Source organism: Trichomycterus rosablanca, chromosome 14, assembly GCF_030014385.1.
Source record: "Trichomycterus rosablanca isolate fTriRos1 chromosome 14, fTriRos1.hap1, whole genome shotgun sequence".
In the NCBI taxonomy this organism is placed as follows: Eukaryota; Metazoa; Chordata; class Actinopteri; order Siluriformes; family Trichomycteridae; genus Trichomycterus; species Trichomycterus rosablanca.
Genome location: NC_086001.1, coordinates 12,826,611 through 12,848,278, shown reverse-complemented (window position 1 = coordinate 12,848,278; position 21,668 = coordinate 12,826,611). Strand labels below are relative to the sequence as shown.

The window sequence follows — 21,668 nt, the reverse complement described above, 5'->3', positions numbered from 1 at the left end:
TGACCATTGAAGAACAGGGTGAAAGCAGGCTAAAAAGGTATGTAGAGAAACAGATGGACTACAGTCAGTAATTGTAGAACTACAAAGTGCTTCTATATGGTAAGTGGAGCTGATAAAATGGACAGTGAGTGTAGAAACAAGGAGGTGGTTTTAATGTTACGCCTGATCTGTGTATGTTCATGTGAGCTGCATATTAGAGGATTTTTTTTAGATATTTTATGCGTTTGTCTCCCATTTTCTCCCAATTTAGTGTAGTCAATTTGTCTTCCGCTGCTGGGGATCCCTGTTTTTTTGCAGTTGAGGAGGGTATACTGCTGCTCACGCCTCCTCCGACCTGCGTGCAGCCTTTAACAGAACCCTTTTACACCCATGCTCTCTGCACAGGCACCTCTATCTGCCAATCAGGTTACTTACACAGCGTTTGAAGACCTCGCCCACATATTTCGGTCATCCCTCCCTGCAGGCACTGCCAGTCATGGCCGCTAGATGGCGCCCAGCCAACCGGTGGCAACGCCGAGGAGTTCAAAATCTCGGCACTGGTGTGCTAGCGGTATATCCCGCTTGGTTTTCTGCATTACAACTGTGGTGTTGTCTGTTTAGGTTCTCATCCAGGTCTTGGTAGTCTTGAGAGCTTGAGTCGAAGGAAACTGGATTTCTTTTTCATCTCGCATCTGAAGACTTCTTCAGATATAAAAGCTGATAGGGAGTTCCAGGTGTTTATCCTGTGAACTGTTGCCCCACCGCCATCATATAAGTTGTTGTGAATGGGGGTTAAACTGCTTTATAGGTATGTGATAACTTGTGTCGTAAGCCACCACTTCTTTTCAATGATGGTTGTTCTTTGTCCAAAATATGAACATTTGTGTCCTTAAAGGAGTGTCCGTTCTCCTTTAGATGCAGATGTACAGCTAAATCTTGTGCTAAAGTACTGGCTCTCCTATGTTGTGTCATGTGGTTGTTTGATCACTATTGATAGGTCAGAACACTCTTCACTGCATTGCAAAGCCTACAAATTGTCTCTCAGATTGTGCTTAGGTGTTTTGTTTTTGGGCTTAACCAGTTTTTGATTAAGTGTGTTGTTGAGTCTGAAGTGCACCAGGATGTTATACTTGTGTGTATACTTATACATGTGTGTTTCTTTTCTTTTCCCTCTGCCTGGGAGGGAACGCTCTCTGCCTAGTGGTGTAAGGTCCTGTAGCCCAAGTTTGTGTTCAGGGTGGTGGTGGGAGTCAAAGAGTAGGTACTGGTCTGTGTGTGGGGGTTTCTTGGATAAACTTCAGTGTTGAGGCTTCCATCCACCTTAATGAGCACAGCACATTCCAAGAATGGCAATCTATTTTTTGGTTTCTCCCCTGGTAAACTTGATGTTTCTGTCCACTGAGTGGATGTCTTTGCTGAAAGCCTCTACTCCTTGTGTTTTGGCTTTGACCCAGATGTCATCCATGTACTTAAACCAGAATTCAGAGCTTTTATTTCCACCTCCTCCATGTAGAGGTTTACTATGATGAATGACACTGGGGGAACCCATGGCATATCCATTCTTTTGTCTGTACTTGAAATAGGTGATGGTAGGTCAGAGGTCTCGTAGGGTGCAAATCTTATCAGGAGTGAAGTTGGTTCTGATGTGTAGGGGAGCTGTCTTGCTGTAGCCGTTTCCTGACTGTATCCACTGCCTTAGTTGCCCAGTTTGAGACATCAAAAGACATTCCAGGCCAGGTTAAGTTTCCAGACCTTGCTGTATGTGGAGTTTTGGATGTGATGAAGTGTTTCCACAAATGGAGCTAAGAGACTGGCAAGTTGATTTGCAGTGATGTATGTGGATGAGTTTATACTGCAGACATGGGTCTGAGTGGAGTCCTTTCTTGTGTATTTTGGGAAGTCCATATATACAGTGTATAGCATCCCTGGGGTAAAGGGGGTAGTATGTTGGCCGGTTGATAGCTTTTTTTCTTTCTAGTTGTTGTAGGCAGTCTATGACTTTGTAGTGTTGGTCCAGATAGTCCAGGTATTCTCGCAGGGTTAGTACCCTGAATTCTGTCAGGGTGGGGCTACGACTCTGAGGACCCACCTCCAAGTTGACAACCCCACTAGAAGTTAAAAACCTAGGACTCCTCATCAGTTTTTAGAACTGAAGCCTTTCAGGTGAGAGGTGAAACATCCTCAAGAACCTAAAAAAGTCCAGTTGCCTTCAACTCAAGCACTTACGACACCTGTGGTGTTCTTTGCTTCCTGTCAAACAATACAGCACATTTTTTTGCTAACACAGTATTACTTACAGTACGGTTGGTCCTGTTGCCCCCTCAAATGCATGATCATGAAATTTAGTAAGATGTCTGTTTTCTCTCAAAATCCTAAAAAAATGAGAAAAAGGCAGTTGCGGTTAATCTGCTTAAATTTTCTGAACAAATTTCAATAAATTCAATAAATGAATACTGATTACAATTCAGTTTCATGTGATGGAGAACAGGAACCTGTAACAATATATTAACCTTAAGCTGTAGGGTCACCTTTGTCCCCTGAACAGCTTTAATAATTCTTGGTATTCTGGTACAAATGTATTGCCATTTATAAATTGTTTCTGTGGTCAGAATAAACTTTTTACAGTCGGTGGATTACATTACTCAGTTTTGATGTTGTGTTAAAAATTAATTGTGGCCGCTCAGGTGGCACAGCTGTAAAATACGCTAGCACACCAGAGCTGGGATTTCGAATACATCGTATCGAATCTCAGCTCTGCCATCCGGCTGGGCTGGGCAGCTACATGAACAACGTTTGGCTGTTGTTCATACAGGGTTAAGGAGCCGGATCGGGACCTCATAACTGATGTAATCACAACCGCTGCTGGCTGGTTGATGGCGTCTGCACAGAGTAGAGGAATAATGCTGATCAGGGTATGGGCTGTCCGTGCACAGGGCTGATTCACATATGAACTCGGCTGGTGCAGGTGAAAAGATGCAGTCGGCTACTGCTCATGTATCAGAGGGAGCGTTTTCTTTATGCATTTTCTCCCCTTTTTCTCCCTTTCTAGAGCGTCCAATTGCCCCATTGCATCCTGCTTCCTCTCCACCAATGCCGATCTCTGCTCTGATTGAGGAGAACGAAGCTAACCCACGCCCCCTCCGACACGTGGGCAGCATGCCGTACGCATCTTATCACCTACACTTTGCCGAGTGCAGTTCAGCCTAGCTGCGTGTACGGAGGGACACACCCTAAGAGCACTCCTTTTTCTCATCTCTGTGCAGGCGCCATCAATCAACCAGCAGAGGTCGTAATTGCACCAGTCATGAGAGAGAGAGAGACCCTATCCGGCTTAGTCCCACCCATATGAACAACAGGCCAATCATTGTTCATGTGGCAGCTCATCCTCAGCCAGCAAGGCAGAGCCGAGATTCGAAATGATGTATTCGAGATCCTAGCTCTGGTTCCAGCGTGTGTTTTTACCGCTGCGCCACCTGAGCGACTGGATGGATGTGCTTTTGAGGAATTTAAAGAATGATTTTAATTCACATTGCCAGCTGTTTGTTATAGTGGGGGTCCAAAATGGCAAGGGAAGTAGTCTAAAGGAATTACAGTGGGGCCAAAAAGTATTTAGTCAGCCACTGATTGTGCAAGTTCTCCTACTTAGAAAGATGAGAGAGGTCTGTAATTTTCATCATAGGTACACTTCAACTATGAGAGACAAAATGAGAAAAAAAATCCAGGAAATCACATTGTAGGATTTTTAAAGAATTTATTTGTAAATTATGGTGGAAAATAAGTATTTGGTCACCCACAAACAAGCAAGATTTCTGGCTCTCACAGACCTGTAACTTCTTCTTTAAGAAGCTCTTCTGTCCTCCACTCGTTACCTGTATTAATGGCACCTGTTTGACCTTGTTATCTGTATAAAAGACACCTGTCCACAGCCTCAAACAGTCAAGACTCCAAACTCAACCATGGCCAAGACCAAAGAGCTGTGGAAGGACACCAGGAAGAAAATTGTAGACCTGCACCAGGCTGGGAAGAGTGAATCTACAATAGGCAAGCAGGTTGGTGTGAATAAATCAACTGTGGGAGCAATTGTAAGAAAATGGAAGACATACAAGACCATTGATAATCTCCCTCGATCTCATCCCGTGGGGTCAAAATGATCATGAGAACGGTGAGCAAAAATCCCAGAACTACACGGAGGGACCTGATGAATGACCTGCAGAGAGCTGGGACCAAAGTAACAAAGGCTACCATCAGTAACACACTACGCCGAGAGGGACTCAAATCCTGCAGTGCCAGGCTTGTCCCCCTGCTTAAGCCAGTACATGTCCAGGCCCGTCTGAAGTTTGCCAGAGAGCATATGGATGATCCAGAAGAGCATTGGGAGAATTTAATGTGGTCAGATGAAACCAAAATGGAACTTTTTGGTAAAAACTCAACTCGTCGTGTTTGGAGGAAGAAGAAAAACCCAAGAACACCATACCTACTGTGAAGCATGGGGGTGGAAACATCATGCTTTGGGGCTGTTTTTCTGCAAAGGGTACAGGACGACTGATCCGTGTTAAGGGAAGAATGAACAGGGCCATGTATTGTGAGATTTTAAGCCAAAACCTCCTTCCATCAGTGAGAGCATTGAAGATGGAACGTGGCTGGGTCTTCCAGCATGACAATGATCCCAAACACAACGCTCGGGCAATGAAGGAGTGGCTCCGTAAAAAGCATTTCAAGGTCCTGGAGTGGCCTAGCCAGTCTCCAGACCTCAACCCCATAGAAAATTTGTGGAGGGAGTTGAAAGTCCGTGTTGCCCAGCGACAGCCCCAAAACATCACTGCTCTAGAGGAGATCTGCATGGAGGAATGGGCCAAAATACCAGCTACAGTGTGCAAACCTGGTGAAGACTTACAGGAAACGTTTGACCTCTGTCATTGCCAACAAAGGTTATGTTACAAAGTATTGAGTTGAACTTTTGTTATTGAACAAATACTTACAGTGGGGAAAATAAGTATTTGATCTCCTGCTGATTTTGTAAGTTTACCCCCTTACAAAGACTCGAACAGTCTATAATTTTTATGGAAGGTTTATTTTAACAGAGAGAGACAGAATATCAACAAAAAATCCAGAAAAAAAACATTAAATAAAGGTTATAAATTAATTTGTATTTAATTAAGGGAAATAAGTATTTGATCCCCTACCAACCAGCAAGAATTCTGACCCACACAGACCGGTTATGTGCCCATGAGGCACACAAATGAGTCCTGTCCCTGTATAAAAGACTCCTGTCACAGAATCAGTTTCTTCCATTCAAATCTCTCGACCACCATGGGCAAGACCAAAGAGCTATCAAAGGACATCATGGACAAGATTGTAGACCTGCACAAGGCTGGAATGGGCTAAAAGACCATCAGCAAGAAGCTTGGTGAGAAAAAGACCACTGTTGGTGCGATAATTCAAAAATGGAAGAAATACAAGATCACAATCACCCTCGCTCTGGAGCTCCATGCAAGATCTCACCTGGTGGGGTAAGAATGATTCTGAGAAAGGTGAGGTCAGTCCAGAATTACACGGGAGGAGCTTGTCAATGATCTCAAGGGAGCTGGGAGCAGAGAAATGCTGGATATGACCCCAAGAACACCATCCCCACTGGGCATTTCTCTGCCTCCAAACACGGCGAGTGGAGTTGATGCCAAAGAGCTCAATTTTGGCCTCATCTGACCATATCACATTCTCCCAAGCTTTCTCTGAATCATTCAGGTGTTCACTGGCAAACTTCAGACGGGCCTGTACATGAGCCTTCTTGAGCAAAGGGACTTTGCGGGCACTGCAGGATCTCAATCCATTACGGCGAAGTGTGTTACTAATGGTTTTCTTGGTGACTGTGCTCCCAGCTCCCTTGAGATCATTGACAAGCTCCTCCCGTGTAATTCTGGACTGACCTCACCTTTCTCAGAATCATTCTTACCCCACCAGGTGAGATCTTGCATGGAGCTCCAGAGTGAGGGTGATCGACTGTGACCTTGTATTTCTTCCATTTTTGAATTATCGCACCAACAGTGGTCTCTTTCTCACCAAGCTTCTTGCTGATGGTCTTGTAGCCCATTCCAGCCTTGTGCAGGTCTACAATCTTGTCCCTGACGTCCTTTGATAGCTCTTTGGTCTTGCCCATGGTGGTTGAGAGATTTGAATGGAAGAAACTGATTCTGTGACAGGAGTCTTTTATACAGGGACCAGACTAATTTGTGTGCCTCATGGGCACATAACTGGTCTGTGGGGGTCAGAATTCTTGCTGGTTGCTAGGGGATCAAATACTTATTTCCCTTAATTAAATACAAATTAATTTATAACCTTTATTTCATGTTTTTTTTTTCTGGATTTTTTGTTGATATTCTGTCTCTCTCTGTTAAAATAAACCTTCCATAAAAATTATCGACTGTTCGAGTCTTTGTAAGGGGGTAAACTTACAAAATCAGCAGGAGATCAAATACTTATTTTCCCCACTGTTTTTTCCACCATAATTTACAAATAAATTCTTTAAAAATCCTACAATGTGATTTTTCCTCATTTTGTCTCTCATAGTTGAAGTGTACCTATGATGAAAATTACAGACCTCTCTTATCTTTCTAAGTAGGAGAACTTGCACAATCAGTGGCTGACTAAATACTTTTTGGCCCCACTGTAAATAGGTTTAATGTTTTTTTTTTTCTTAGCATGTTGGTGTAGCAGTCAAGGATCGGGTGCAGCCTGTGGTACGGACACTCTTCTGCTGATGCTGCTTTAATGGTTCAGGATGATTAAGCTTTCTCTCTGAGGGGGTCCCATTCATCTATTTTAAGCAATGTTGAACTTCAAGTTCTGGATTGTAGACTGTGAAGTAACTCTCCACCTCATTCATCCTCTGAAGTGGTGGTTTACTTGTCAAATAATTAATCACCATCATGCCACAGATAGTTTGGGACTTGTGTAGATAATTTTTGGAACATTAAACCAGGATGCAAAAGAGGCTCCTGTAATTGAGACAATACTTTATTACACAATATCACAACTGTGAAACGTAACCAAATGACTTAATGTTAAGTTCATTCTGACCACAGCCTTAACCTAATTTTTACATAACTGTAAACACCCACAAAGGTTCTACATAAAGCACAACACACTACCAAATAAACGATTATTTAGACTTAGGGACTAGATGCCAAAGTGCAGACTCTTGAGAAAACACTGCCACTTCAATCAATGTTTTGTCTTACTTGACATTTATTTACTTGTACACCATGTTCTTCACTTTGTGTTCCCTAATCAGATCCTTCAGTGTCATGCAATACCAACAACCAGTCCTGCCACTCACTCAGAGACAAGCAAACTGTCTTAAGGTGATAAGAGATACGTACAACTTTTCCACTCTAGTTCCATTGAAGGCATAATCTTTTATTTCTGTGAATCCATTTCTGACCAGATTCCTTTAAAGACAAAATATTAAGCATATTAAAAAGACAGAATGAGTTAAGACTGTGTGAATATATTTGAGTCAATGACAACACAGATTTTATGGATATGCTGGATTGGCTACTTTCTGCACCAGATTGGTGCCTGTAGGGTTAATGAAGATCACTGAGTGCTCACACACTGAGTGTTTGTGGCAATTCTGAATAGTCAGCCCATCTACTGGCATTATTTTGGTAAACAGTAGTCTGAGGAAAACATGCTAAATTTAACCCATACAGTAATCGGATGCCAAATTTAGACCCGGGTCTTGAAGCTTTGTGGCAAGGTTTTTTTTATGGCCATGACAAAATAATGGAAAATAATCACGTGACATGCTTGTCACTATCAATCCAGGATTTTGCCCAAAAGACATTTCACTGTAGGACTGTAGCTAAAGTTAGTCTACAAAACAAGTTGATCAGATATTATGGTTACATGCAGTAAAATAAAGTATAGAGAGTTCATGCTGGTACTCACAAGTACATGTTCTCTTTGGATACACCTTGAAATGAGTTGCCTGGTATGCTAGTTAACTGCATATTGTCCGCGATCTCCCTTTACAGAATACAGAGACAAAGGAGAATGTCGAACTTTACCACATTGCTGTTAAACAGTTGACGTTTGATTGTAGGAAAGAAGGAAATCTGGAAATACTTTGTACCTGGGTTTTTATAGTATGAATTTAAACATACTTTTATTTTAAGTTCTGCTTAGTTTTTTTTTTCTATTTTAAAAAATGCATTTCATTTCATTTAAGTTTTTTTTTTTTTAGTTCTACCTAGTGCACTGCTAATTTTTAGCCGGATTTTTCATAGGCAACTTAAAACTGGAATCTATCTTGAGTCTGTGTGCTGGTTTTATCAGCCATAACATTAAAACCACCTCCTTGTTTCTACACACATTGTCCATTTTATAAGCTTCACTAACCATATAGAAGCACTTTGTAGTTCTACAATTACTAACTGTAGTCCATCTGTTTCTCTGCATGCTTTGTTAGCCCACTTTCATGCTGTTGTGGTTGACTGAGAATAGTCCACCAACCAAAAATATATCCAGCCAACAGCGCCCAGTAGGCAGCGTCCTGTGACCACTGATGAAGGTCTAGAACATGACCAACTCAAACAGCATCAACAGATGAGCGATCGTCTCTGACTTTACATCTACAAGGTGGACCAACTAGGTAGGAGTGTCTAATAGAGTGGACAGTGAGTGGACACGGTATTTTAAAACTCCAGCAGCGCTGCTGTGTCTCATCCACTCATACCAGCACAACACACACTACCACACCACCACCATGTCAGTGTCACTGCAGTGCTGAGAATGATCCACCACCTAAATAATACCTGCTCTGTAGTGGTCCTGTGGGGGTCCTGACCATTGAAGAACAGGGTGAAAACAGGCTAAAAAAGGTATGTAGAGAAATACATAGACTACAGTCTGTAATTGTAGAACTACAAAGTGCTCCTATATGGTAAGTGGAGCTGATAAAATGGACAGTGAGTGTAGAAACCAGGAGGTGGTTTTAATGTTATGGCTGATCGGTGTATAATCATAATTAATAAGATTAGTTTAATTAGTTTCATATTTCTGAGAATTAATGATTAAAATGATTACATTTGGTTGTTAATATAGTGTGGGTTAAGATTCACCAATATAGCCAATCACCTGGTTAACAAAGTGGCTCAATATAGTGAGTTTATAATGTTTTATACTCAAATATTAGCAGATTATGTTTAATCATTGTGCATTTACAGCAAACCTGATCATGTACTGTATTAATTGGCCAGTATTTCCTAATGAATACATTTCCTAACAACATCTCTCATTTATTTTCTCATTTCTAACTTTTCTAGGCTGTTACAAACAATTACAATAGCTAAATGTTACTCCACATACTACTGGCTCATATTGTGTATACACGTCAACCACACCACTTAATCTCACTACTGTGCCGACAGTGATCTACCATCTGATTAAAAATCGATCTGTGACAGTTCTATAATTTCCAGTCATGGTCAAGTTCATCTATTATTGTGCACTTGGTTGAATGCACAGATTACAATGGAGGAAAAAATACAATCAAAGCAAGTCAGAGTTAGAAATCCTGCTTGAGGGTCCAAAAGTGGCAGCATGGCAGTAGTGGAGCTTGAACCATTAACCTTATGATCATTAAAGATTTAATTAATCAGACTTTTAATGAAAGTGGTTTTGTATTTAAGTTGCCTTGGCCCCAACATTGGCATTTTAGTTGAGCTCTAGCTTTATCTCTCAACCTTATGAACAGTTGCCAGGTGTCTGAAATACTGAACCCACCACTACACACCTAGCAGTGTATACTGTGTATTATTTGTTCACCTATTAAAGTACACTTAGAAGGTTAGCGTCCTAATAAAATTTTTATTAATATTAAACATAAGGTAAAATGACCTAATAAACTGGCACCTACGTGTTGGTATTAAATTTGAACTATCAGGACGTAGCAGATGAGCTGGGCTTTAATCCAGAGATGTGCAGGTGCACTTAGAAGGACACAGCCTTAAATCAAGAAAAGCACAACTTTGTCCTTCAAATTAAAAAAGGACATGGATACTCACAGAAAGAAATCCACCGCTATAGAGGAGATGGTGGAAAAGTCTGGAAAATGCTTTAGTCCTGTGTTGCTGATGCTCCTAAAGAAAACAAATCAGAGAGAAGAGCATGTATGATGTATTTATGAGAGCATTATTAAAAGATATTTCTTATAAAATGTAAGTTTCTTACAGGTATCTTAATTTGGGCAGGTCTGTGAAGGCGCCCTTTTCTATGGATGATAGTTGAATGACATTCTGGATTGTGCTGAAAAAGAACGCAACAGCAACATTTTAACACTTTAAAGGTGCAGTTTTTGTGTTTTTTCAAAGTAATAGTGACAATGATACATTTCAAAGTGAATTTAAGAGAACTGCAACTTAAAAATCCAAGCCTAGGACATTTCCAAAGGCGCTCTACATTCCTCAAATTCAAACCTGGCAGTTTCCAATGCTCAGTAGGCAAATTCTACATATTAAACCTGCTCAAGTAAAAGCAGTCAATGAAATCAGTACTTCAGTCAGAGTACTAATGATTCAAGTAGTGTTATGCCAAGTTCACACTACACGACTTTCTTTCCAAGTCGTCCGGTCACTGTACAGTTCACACTACACGTCTGGATCTCTTGTAATCGGGAGTCTTTCAAGTCACACTACACCATCTATCACCAACTGGAATCGCAGGCAAGCTTCTCTTTTGTCATGAAAACAAACGTGAGAAGTGACGAGGGATTTAATGACACCACGTCCAAAAATGCACGTCAATAATAATCGAGCGATCAAAGTTGTTTGTGCGCTGATGTGCAGCATAAAATCAAAGAGAAAAATAAATGAATCCGAGTGGACCGTTTCAGATATTCAAGATGCTAGATATCTATCCTCAGTGAGCCGCTCGGATCGAGTAGTTCACACATAGCGATTGAGAGCCGAGTTTAGATCGCCGAGCGAATGCCGAGTTGCTCCCAAGCTGCCACATATAGCGTTGACCAGTCGGCGAGCGAAAATCAGAGCACCAATCGTGTAGTGTGAAGATACAATGAGGTACAACTCTATTATTACTTGTAAGTTATCATGGACAAGGACTGTACATTTTTTATTTCACTTAAAAGTATTTCAATGCATTTGAATACCAAGAATCTACAATTTACGACTGAGTGAAATTTAGGATCAAACCTGCAACCTTAACAGCCAACTCTAAATATAATATGCAGTATTCTTATCTTAAAGAACAGTCTTTAAATGTCCTACATAAGCATTTTCAAACTAATTATTATTAACTGTGCATTAGTGAACATGAATAGATCAATAGATCAAAAATGAATTGTATATACAGGGGTTGGACAAAATAACTGAAACACCTGGTTTTAGACCACAATAATTTATTAGTATGGTGTAGGGCCTCCTTTTGTGGTCAATACAGCGTCAATTGGTCTTGGAAATGACATATACAAGTCCTGCACAGTGGTCAGAGGGATTTTAAGCCATTCTTCTTGCAGGATAGTGGCCAGGTCACTACGTGATGCTGGTGGAGGAAAACGTTTTCTGACTCGCTTCTCCAAAACACCCCAAAGTGGCTCAATAATATTTACATCTGGTGACTGTGCAGGCCATGGGAGATGTTCAACTTCACTTTCATGTTCATCAAACCAATCTTTCACCAGTCTTGCTGTGTGTATTGGTGCATTGTCATCCTGATACACGGCACCGCCATTGGATGCACATGGTCCTCCAGAATGGTTCGGTAGTCCTTGGCAGTGACGCTCCCATCTAGCACAAGTATTGGGCCAAGGGAATGCCATGATATGGCAGCCCAAACCATCACTGATCCACCCCCATGCAACATTCACTCTGGGCATGCAACAGTCTGGGTGGTATGCTTCTTTGGGGCTTCTCCACACCGTAACTCTCCCGGATGTGGGGAAAACAGTAAAGGTGGACTCATCAGAGAACAATACATGTTTCACATTGTCCACAGCCCAAGATTTGCGCTCCTTGCACCATTGAAACCGACGTTTGGCATTGGCACGAGTGACCAAAGGTTTGGCTATAGCAGCCCGGCCGTGTATATTGACCCTGTGGAGCTCCCGACGGACAGTTCTGGTGGAAACAGGAGAGTTGAGGTGCACGTTTAATTCTGCCGTGATTTGGGCAGCCGTGGTTTTATGTTTTTTTGGATACAATCCGGGTTAGCACCCGAACATCCCTTTCAGACAGCTTCCTCTTGCGTCCACAGTTAATCCTGTTGGATGTGGTTTGTCCTTCTTGGTGGTATGCTGACATTACCCTGGATACCGTGGCTCTTGATACATCACAAAGACTTGCTGTCTTGGTCACAGATGCGCCAGCAAGACGTGCACCAACAATTTGTCCTCTTTTGAACTCTGGTATGTCACCCATAATGTTGTGTGCATTGCAATATTTTGAGCAAAACTGTGCTCTTACCCTGCTAATTGAACCTTCACACTCTGCTCTTACTGGTGCAATGTGCAATTAATGAAGATTGGCCACCAGACTGATCCAATTTAGCCATGAAACCTCCCACACTAAAATGACAGGTGTTTCAGTTATTTTGTCCAACCCCTGTATATATACAGGGGTTGGACAAAATAACTGAAACACCTGGTTTTAGACCACAATAATTTATTAGTATGGTGTAGGGCCTCCTTTTGCGGCCAATACAGCGTCAATTGGTCTTGGAAATGACATATACAAGTCCTGCACAGTGGTCAGAGGGATTTTAAGCCATTCTTCTTGCAGGATAGTGGCCAGGTCACTACGTGATGCTGGTGGAGGAAAACGTTTCCTGACTCGCTTCTCAAAAACACCCCAAAGTGGCTCAATAATATTTAGATCTGGTGACTGTGCAGGCCATGGGAGATGTTCAACTTCACTTTCATGTTCATCAAACCAATCTTTCACCAGTCTTGCTGTGTGTATTGGTGCATTGTCATCCTGATACACGGCACCGCCATTGGATGCACATGGTCCTCCAGAATGGTTCGGTAGTCCTTGGCAGTGACGCACCCATCTAGCACAAGTATTGGGCCAAGGGAATGCCATGATATGGCAGCCCAAACCATCACTGATCCACCCCCATGCTTCACTCTGGGCATGCAACAGTCTGGGTGGTACGCTTCTTTGGGGCTTCTCCACACCGTAACTCTCCCGGATGTGGGGAAAACAGTAAAGGTGGACTCATCAGAGAACAATACATGTTTCACATTGTCCACAGCCCAAGATTTGCGCTCCTTGCACCATTGAAACCGACGTTTGGCATTGGCACGAGTGACCAAAGGTTTGGCTATAGCAGCCCGGCCGTGTATATTGACCCTGTGGAGCTCCCGACGGACAGTTCTGGTGGAAACAGGAGAGTTGAGGTGCACATTTAATTCTGCCGTGATTTGGGCAGCCGTGGTTTTATGTTTTTTGGATACAATCCGGGTTAGCACCCGAACATCCCTTTCAGACAGCTTCCTCTTGCGTCCACAGTTAATCCTGTTGGATGTGGTTTGTCCTTCTTGGTGGTATGCTGACATTACCCTGGATACCGTGGCTCTTGATACATCACAAAGACTTGCTGTCTTGGTCACAGATGCGCCAGCAAGACGTGCACCAACAATTTGTCCTCTTTTGAACTCTGGTATGTCACCCAGACTGGTCCAATTTAGCCATGAAACCTCCCACACTAAAATGACAGGTGTTTCAGTTATTTTGTCCAACCCCTGTATATATATAGGGTGGGCCATTTATATGGATACACCTAAATAAAATGGGAATGGTTGGTGATATTAACTTCCTGTTTGTGGCACATTAGTATATGGGAGGGGGGAAACTTTTCAAGATGGGTGGTGACCATGGCGGCCATTTTGAAGTCGGCTATTTTGGATCCAACTTTAGTTTTTTCAATGGGAAAAGGGTCATGTGACACATCAAACTTATTGAGAATTTCACAAGAAAAACAATGGTGTGCTTGGTTTTAACGTAACTTTAGTCTTTCATGAGTTATTTACAAGCTTCTCTTTGTTTACAGCCATTGACATGTCGCAGAGGTTAACACGTGAGGAGCGGATAGAAATTGTGTTGATGTCTGGTAAACGCAGTACCCGGGTCATTGCAGCAGATTTCAATGCAAGACACCCTACGAGACCACCCATCTCCCATGCTACAGTTAGCAAACTGCTTGCCAAGTTTCGTGAAACTGGTTCAGTGTTGGATTTGCCAATATGTGGACACATGAAAACATGAAGAAACATCAGTGGCTGTCCTAGCTTCATTCAGCAAGAGCCCACAGTGTAGCCCTCGCCGCATGTCACTGGAGAGTGGCATCAGTCAAACATCCCTTCGGCGGATATTAGCTACTCACAAATGGCACCCTTACAAACTCCAGCTGCTGCAGCATCTCAACGAGGATGACCCAGATCGGCGCACTGAATTTGCAGAATGGGCAAAACAAAAATTGGAACAGGACCCTCAGTTTACACAGAACATTTTGTTCAGTGATGAGGCAAACTTTTATGTGAATGGTGAAGTTAACAAACAAAACCACCGCTATTGGTCTGACACTAACCCACATTGGATAGATCCCTCCAAGACTGTTGGAACACAAAAATTGATGGTATGGTGTGGTATATGGGGTACAAAGATAGTGGGGCCATTCTTCATTAATGGAAACCTCAAGGCCACTGGATATTTGAAATTGCTACATTATGTTTTTCCCTCTTTATGCACTGAAGCTGGCACGTTCCCTGAGTTTTTCCAGCAAGATGGTGCACCACCACATTATGGGTGTCAGGTCCGAGCATTCCTAGATGAACAGTTTCCTGGAAAGTGGATTGGTCGTCGTGGGCCAGTTGAATGGCCCCCAAGGTCTCCCGATCTGACCCCCTTAGACTTTTATCTTTGGGGTCATCTGAAGGCAATTGTCTATGCTGTGAAGATACGAGATGTGCAGCACCTAAAACTACGGATACTGGAAGCCTGTGCTAGCATTTCTTCTGCGGTGTTGCTATCAGTGTGTGAAGAGTGGGAGAAGAGGGTTGCATTGACAATCCAACACAATGGGCAGCACTTTGAACACATTTTATAAGTGGTCAGAAACGTGTAAATAACTCATGAAAGAATAAAGTTACGTTAAAACCAAGCACACCATTGTTTTTCTTGTGAAATTCTCAATAAGTTTGATGTGTCACATGACCCTCTTCCCATTGAAAAAACTAAAGTTGGATCCAAAATGGCCGACTTCAAAATGGCCGCCATGGTCACCCCCCATCTTGAAAAGTTTCCCCCCTCCCATATACTAATGTGCCACAAACAGGAAGTTAATATCACCAACCATTCCCATTTTATTTAGGTGTATAAATGGTATAAACCCTGCTCTGATTTGAGGAGAACGAAGCTAACCCACGTCCCCTCCGACACGTGGGCAGCAGCCGTATGCATTTTGTCACCCACACTAGGTGAGTGCATATATGCGGATCAGCCTTGTGTACAGAGAGACACACCCTGATCCGCACTCTTTCCCCGCGTCTGTGCAGGCGCCATCAACCAGCCAGCAGAGGTCGTACCCCACCCCTATATGAACAACAGGCCAATCGTTGTTCATGTGGCAGAGCTGAGATTTGACACGATGTATTCGAAATCCCAGCTCCGGTGTGCTAAGGTGCGTTTTTATCGCTGCACCACCTGAGCGGCCCAAAAAAGAATTTTTTGTGGCACTCCATCCGTGTTTCTTGGTTAATGTGAGCAAATTTTACAACTTTAAAACACAGACAGTCAGCGCAATGGCACTTGCAACTATAATTGCTTGATTTCAACTGAAAAATGTGCAGGCGGTGTGGGATGCTTTAGTTATATTTTAATCAATTTCAGCCTTAAAGAAGTAATGATTTATACATTTCATTTCCCAAAAAGCTGGGACTTTTTGAAAAATGCAAAACAAACTAAAACTGTGATTTATACCTTTACTTGAACCTTTTTTAACTGACAAAAGTAAAAAATAAAGACGTTTAATGTTTTGCCTGACCAACTTGATTGTGTTTCGTAAATATAAACATTTTTTAAATTTAATGCCTGCAACACATAAAAAAGTTGGGATAGGGGCATAAAAGGAGTGAAAGGTTTATATAATATTTACAGTATTAATCCGTTTTGAAACAATAAGAATGTAAATTGCTAACAGGTGAAGGAATCATTGCTGTGTATAAAAGGAGAATCCACCAACAGCTCACCACTTTGTTTTATGGCAAGCTTTATGGAAGAATTGTGAAACGATTAAGGACATTCATGAAAAATCAATGGCAGACCTTGAAACCACTGTTGAATATGTGTGACCTTCGAGCCCTCAGACAGACTGACAAACTGGCATGCCACTGTGATAAATAGAGCCACATGGAGTACTTTAGAAAATTGTTGTCACTTAACACAGTGTACTGCTACATCAAGAAATGCAACCTAAAACTGTATTATGCAAATAAAAAAAAAAATAAAAAAACTCAATCCATTCATCCGTGAGTTTTATGCACAAATGCCGCCAAATTCTCTGGGCGCAAGCTAATCTTAGATGGGCCAAAAACTGTAAAAACGTGGTATTGTCAAATATGAGTCCATGTTTCAGCTCGTTTTCGGGAAAAACTAAGAGTTTTAGTCATGTCATGTTTTCCATGACAAAGACGAAATGGACCTTTCAGATTATTATTAGCAGATATTGGGGTTTATTAGTACCTTGCATATGAGTGAGGGTACCATTGACGCAGTGCAGTCAGAAGACAGATCAAGACTGCAATGCAATCTTAATTGGTTTTCTGTTTACGTTTACATGTTCAGCATTTAGCAGATGCCTTTATCCAAAGCGACTTACATTAGTTACAGTAAATAGTCTGAGCAATTTAGGGTTAAGGGCCTTGCTCAAGGGCCCAACAGCAGCAACCTGGCAGTGGTGGGGCTTGAACCGATTACTAGTCCAGTACCTTAACCACTAGGCTACGGCTTGCCACACTGTTAAAAATTGATGTTGCATTATGAGGAGAATCAGACCAAAGCGACCATGGACTGTTGAGCAGGTAATGTCCAGCGAAAATGGGAAAGGAAGGGAAATGTTACACAGTGGTAAATGTGCCTCTGTCCCAACAATTTTTAGTGTGTTACAGGCAAATGTACACTTTAAATTTACAAAATACAACCGAATTGCTCAGTGAAAACATTAAAAATCTTTTTAATAATACTTTATACTTTTATTTATAGTTTATCAGTTAAATAAAGGTTCAAGAGAATTAACAAATGACAGATTCTGGATTCTTGACATCCCAACTTTTCTGGAAATATATACTGTATAAGATTGTACAAAAAAAAGGAGCATTTTATTGGTGTTAGGGGTGAGCGGATCTGCTCCTGCTTTCTTTTCCCCTGGTGGGAACCCTGTGCTAGAATGCGTTATTGAAATACAGTAGGGGGCGAGGAAACTTACATTTCGACAAGGCTGTGGATAGACAGAAATGCCTCAGCTTGTATTTTTCTGATGGAGTCACTTTGGGAGATTTCACTGCAACAAACAGCAGAAAAAAAAACTTTTATCAGCTTTTATACATGAACAACCTTCAACACATTTAAATCAGAATACTATGTGCTTGTGGCATTTGCACTTACATTGGGTATCTGATTTGTCCTGATTTAGGCAATTATTTGACATTTTGGACAGCGATTCTCATTTTGCTTTGACAGCTTACTTAAAAAAGACAATTTAGAAAGCTTTTTATCACCTCGGGTGGTCTCTGATTAAACTGTAATTAAGTATAATCAGTTTAGATGACATAAAAATGAGTGTACGTAGGCTGCCTTGATATGGCCTTGATGTTTTCATGCTCTGCTTCTCGTCCTGTTTGTTGAACTAAGGCTGCTGTTTTCATTTTCACTTTTATACACAATCAAGTACCACTTACTCCTAGTTTAAACAATACAAATGTTTGTATTGAGACACTTAGATTATTGTAAATGTTTTATTAATTATATTATATTTATTAATTATTAATTATTGCTTTTTTTATTTCATATCAGTTATAATGAAGAGGGTTTGTAGTGTTTTATTTGTAGAAGCTATTAATAGCATGACACATCAGATGTGGTGTTAAAAAAAATAGCAGTGATTTTAAAAAAGCGAATAAAGTGCAAAATCATTATAATAACTTTTATTTCCATAAATGCAAATGCACTGAAAATACTACACTTTCAATTCTAAATCAAAACATTAACAAAATTTAGTCAGTTTGTGTCAATACTTTACAGAAAATTAATAAAAATGAATATTAGGCTGTTCAAAAAAAAATAGCAGTGCCAGCTTTTTTCTTTAAAAACTCAAAAAATGTATCTATAAATTGAAAAAATGTTTGAGGTTTCACTTTACTTTAAATTACTGAACTAATATTTAGTGGCATAACAATTTCCGAGATCTGTGTTGCATGGAGTCGACCAACTTCTGGCACCGCTGAACAGGTATTCCAGTCCAGGATGATTAGACTACATTCCACAGTTCTTCTGCAATTTTGGGTTTTGCCTCAAAAAAACATGTTTCAGATGTCAGCCCACAAGTTCTCTCTGTGATTGAAGTCAGGGGATTGGGCTGGCCACTCTGTATTACCTCAATCTTGTTTGTCTGTAACCAAGATGTTTTCGGTCATTGTCATGTTGAAACACCCATTTCTTCTTCGACATAGGGCAACATGATCTGCTCAAGTATTCTGATATATTTAAACTGATCCATGATCCCTCGTATTTAATAAATAGATGTAACACCATGGTATGAAAAACATCCCCATATCATCATTTTGTACAGCGGTGTTCAAAAAAATAGCAGTCCAACACCATTAACTTGATAAATCAATGTTTTTAGTAGAAATGCTATTTCTACATAGCAAAAATTTTACTTGAAAGTGTAGTAGAGTATTGAAAACAAAACAAACCCAACAATTAGGACATGCATGCCGCTCATTCTGAGTAATCGAAGCATTGATTGAAAGGGGCTTGTTCAAAATAATAGCAGTGAGGAGTTCAATTGGTGAAGTCATTCATTCTGCAGAAGAACGGGTGTCAATTTTGGCCCTTATTTAATGTAGGAGGGTGGCAAATGTTGCACAGGTTGGTCATAGCGCATTTCCTTCTGAAATACTGGGTAAAATGGGTTGTTCCAGACATTGTTCTGATGAACAGCGTACTTTGATTAAAAAGTTGATTGTAGAGGGAAAAAACATACAGAGAAGTGCAGCAATGATAGGCTGCTCAGCTAAAATGATCTCAAATGCCTTAAAGTGACAACCAAAATCTGAAAGATGCAGAAGGAAGCGTGGAACTACTGTTTGAATGGATCAAAGAATAGCCAGAATGGCAAAGGTTCAGCCAGTGATCACCTCCAGAAAGATCAAGAAACATCTGAAGTTCCCAGTGAGTATAGAAGATGATTAAGTGAAGCCAATTTACCAGCAAGAACTCCTTGCAAAGTCCCGTTGTTAAGAAAAAGACGTGTCCTGAATGGGTTCAGATTTACCAAGGAACACATTGACTGGTCCAAAGAGAAATGGCTCAACATTTTGTGGACTGGTGAAAGCAAAATTGTTCTTTTTGGGTCAAGTGGCCATAGACAGTATGTCAGATGACCCTCGAGCACTGAATTCGAGCCAAAGTACACTGTGAAGACAGTAAAGCATGGTGGTACAAAACTATGATATGGGGATGTTTTTCATACCATGGTGTGAGGGATCATGGATCAGTTTAAATATATCAGAATACTTGAGGAGATCATGTTGCCCGATGTCGAAGAAGAAATGTCCTTAAAATAGGTGTTTTAACATGACAATGACCCAAAACATCTTGGTTACAGACAAACAAGATTGAGGTAATAGAGTGGCCAGCCCAATCCCCTGACTTCAATCCCATAGAGAACTTGTGGGCTGATATCTGAAACGCGTTTTTTTGAGGCAAAACCCACAATTGCAGAAGAACTGTGGAATGTAGTCTAATCATCCTGGACTGGAATACCTGTTCAGAGGTGCCAGAAGTTGGTCGACTCCATGCAACACAGATCTCGGAAACAATTGTTATGCCACTAAATATTAGTTCAGTAATTTAAAGTAAAGTGAAACCTCAAACATTTTCAGTTTATAGATACATTTTTTGAGTTTTTAAAGAAAAATGCTGGCACTGCTATTTTTTTGAACAACCTAATATTCATTTTTCTTAACTTTCTGTAAAGGATGAACACAAACTGGCTACATTTTGTTAATGTTTTGATTTAGAATTAAAAGTGTAGTATTTTCAGTGCATTTGCATTTATGGAAATAAAAGTTATTATAATGATTTTGTGCTTTATTCACTTTTTTAAAATCACTGCTATTTTTTTGAACACTACTGTACCACCATGCTTTACTACCTTCACAGTGCACTCTGGCTTGAATTCAGTGCTCGGGGGTCGTCTGACATACTGTCTACGGCCACTAGACCCAAAAAGAAAAATTTTTCTTTCATCAGTCCACAAAATGTTGAGCCATTTCTCTTTAGACCAGTCAATGTGTTCCTTGGTAAATCTGAACCCATTCAGGACACGTCTCAACGGGACTTTGCCAGGAGTTCTTGCTAGTAAATTGGCTTCACTTAATCATCTTCTGTACTCACTGGTAACTTCAGATGTTCCTTGATCTTTCTGGAGGTGATCACTGGCTGAGTATTTGCCATTTTGACTATTCTTTGATCCATTTGAACAGTAGTTCCACGCTTCCTTCCGCGTCTTTCAGGTTTTGGTTGTCACTTTAAGGCATTTGAGATCATTTTAGATGAGCAGCCTATAATTTGCTGCACTTCTCTGTATGTTTTTTCCTTCTACAATCAGCTTTTTAATCAAAGTACGCTGTTCATCAGAACAATGTCTGGAACAACCCATTTTACCCAGTATTTCAAAAGGAAATGTGCTATGACCAACCTGTGCAACATTTGCCACCCTCCTTTCTTCTGCAGAAGGAATTACTTCACCAATTGAACTCCTCATTGATATTACTTTATACAACCCCCTTTCAATAAATGCTTCGATTAATCAGAATGAGCGGCATGCATGTCCTAATTGTTGGGTTTGTTTTGTTTTCATTACTCTACTACACTTTCAAGTAAATTTTTTGCTATGTAGAAATATATTTTCTACTAAAAACTGTGCAGGTTAATGGTGTTGGACTGCTGTTTTTTTGAACACCACTGTACATTTGCATCTCATTTGGAATTGACAAATTATATTTTTTGATTGATTTTAATTAACATGGCTATCTCGCTTTTGGGGTTGTAAGCAGGCATAAACTGACATTGCTTCTAGAGAAATGTGCTTTAGACTGCCTCATCTAGGCACAAGTTAAAAATGCTATATACATAATTAATACAGCACACAACAGCAGCATCTCTTCCACTCAGACAGTGAGACCAATCAGCTTTATTGTATGGGTTTAAACTCACAACCTCCAAACATTAAAAACAATGCTTTGCTGTTGCACTATATAAATGTCATTTTTTACAACAGCATATCACCACAGAGACCCAGGTTTTTATTTTAGTGGTGCCATCAGCTTGGCCGGCACTTTACAGAGACAGTAAAAAGGGTCTGGAAAAGGAGGGCAGGAATGGAAGTCC

The 21,668-nt window shown here is 40.8% G+C and overlaps 1 pseudogene; it reads right to left on the bottom strand.

Moving 5' to 3' along the window:
• The window catches only part of LOC134327132 (lutropin-choriogonadotropic hormone receptor-like), a 41,232-nt pseudogene that overhangs the window by 6,719 nt on the left and 12,845 nt on the right, over positions 1-21,668 (bottom strand).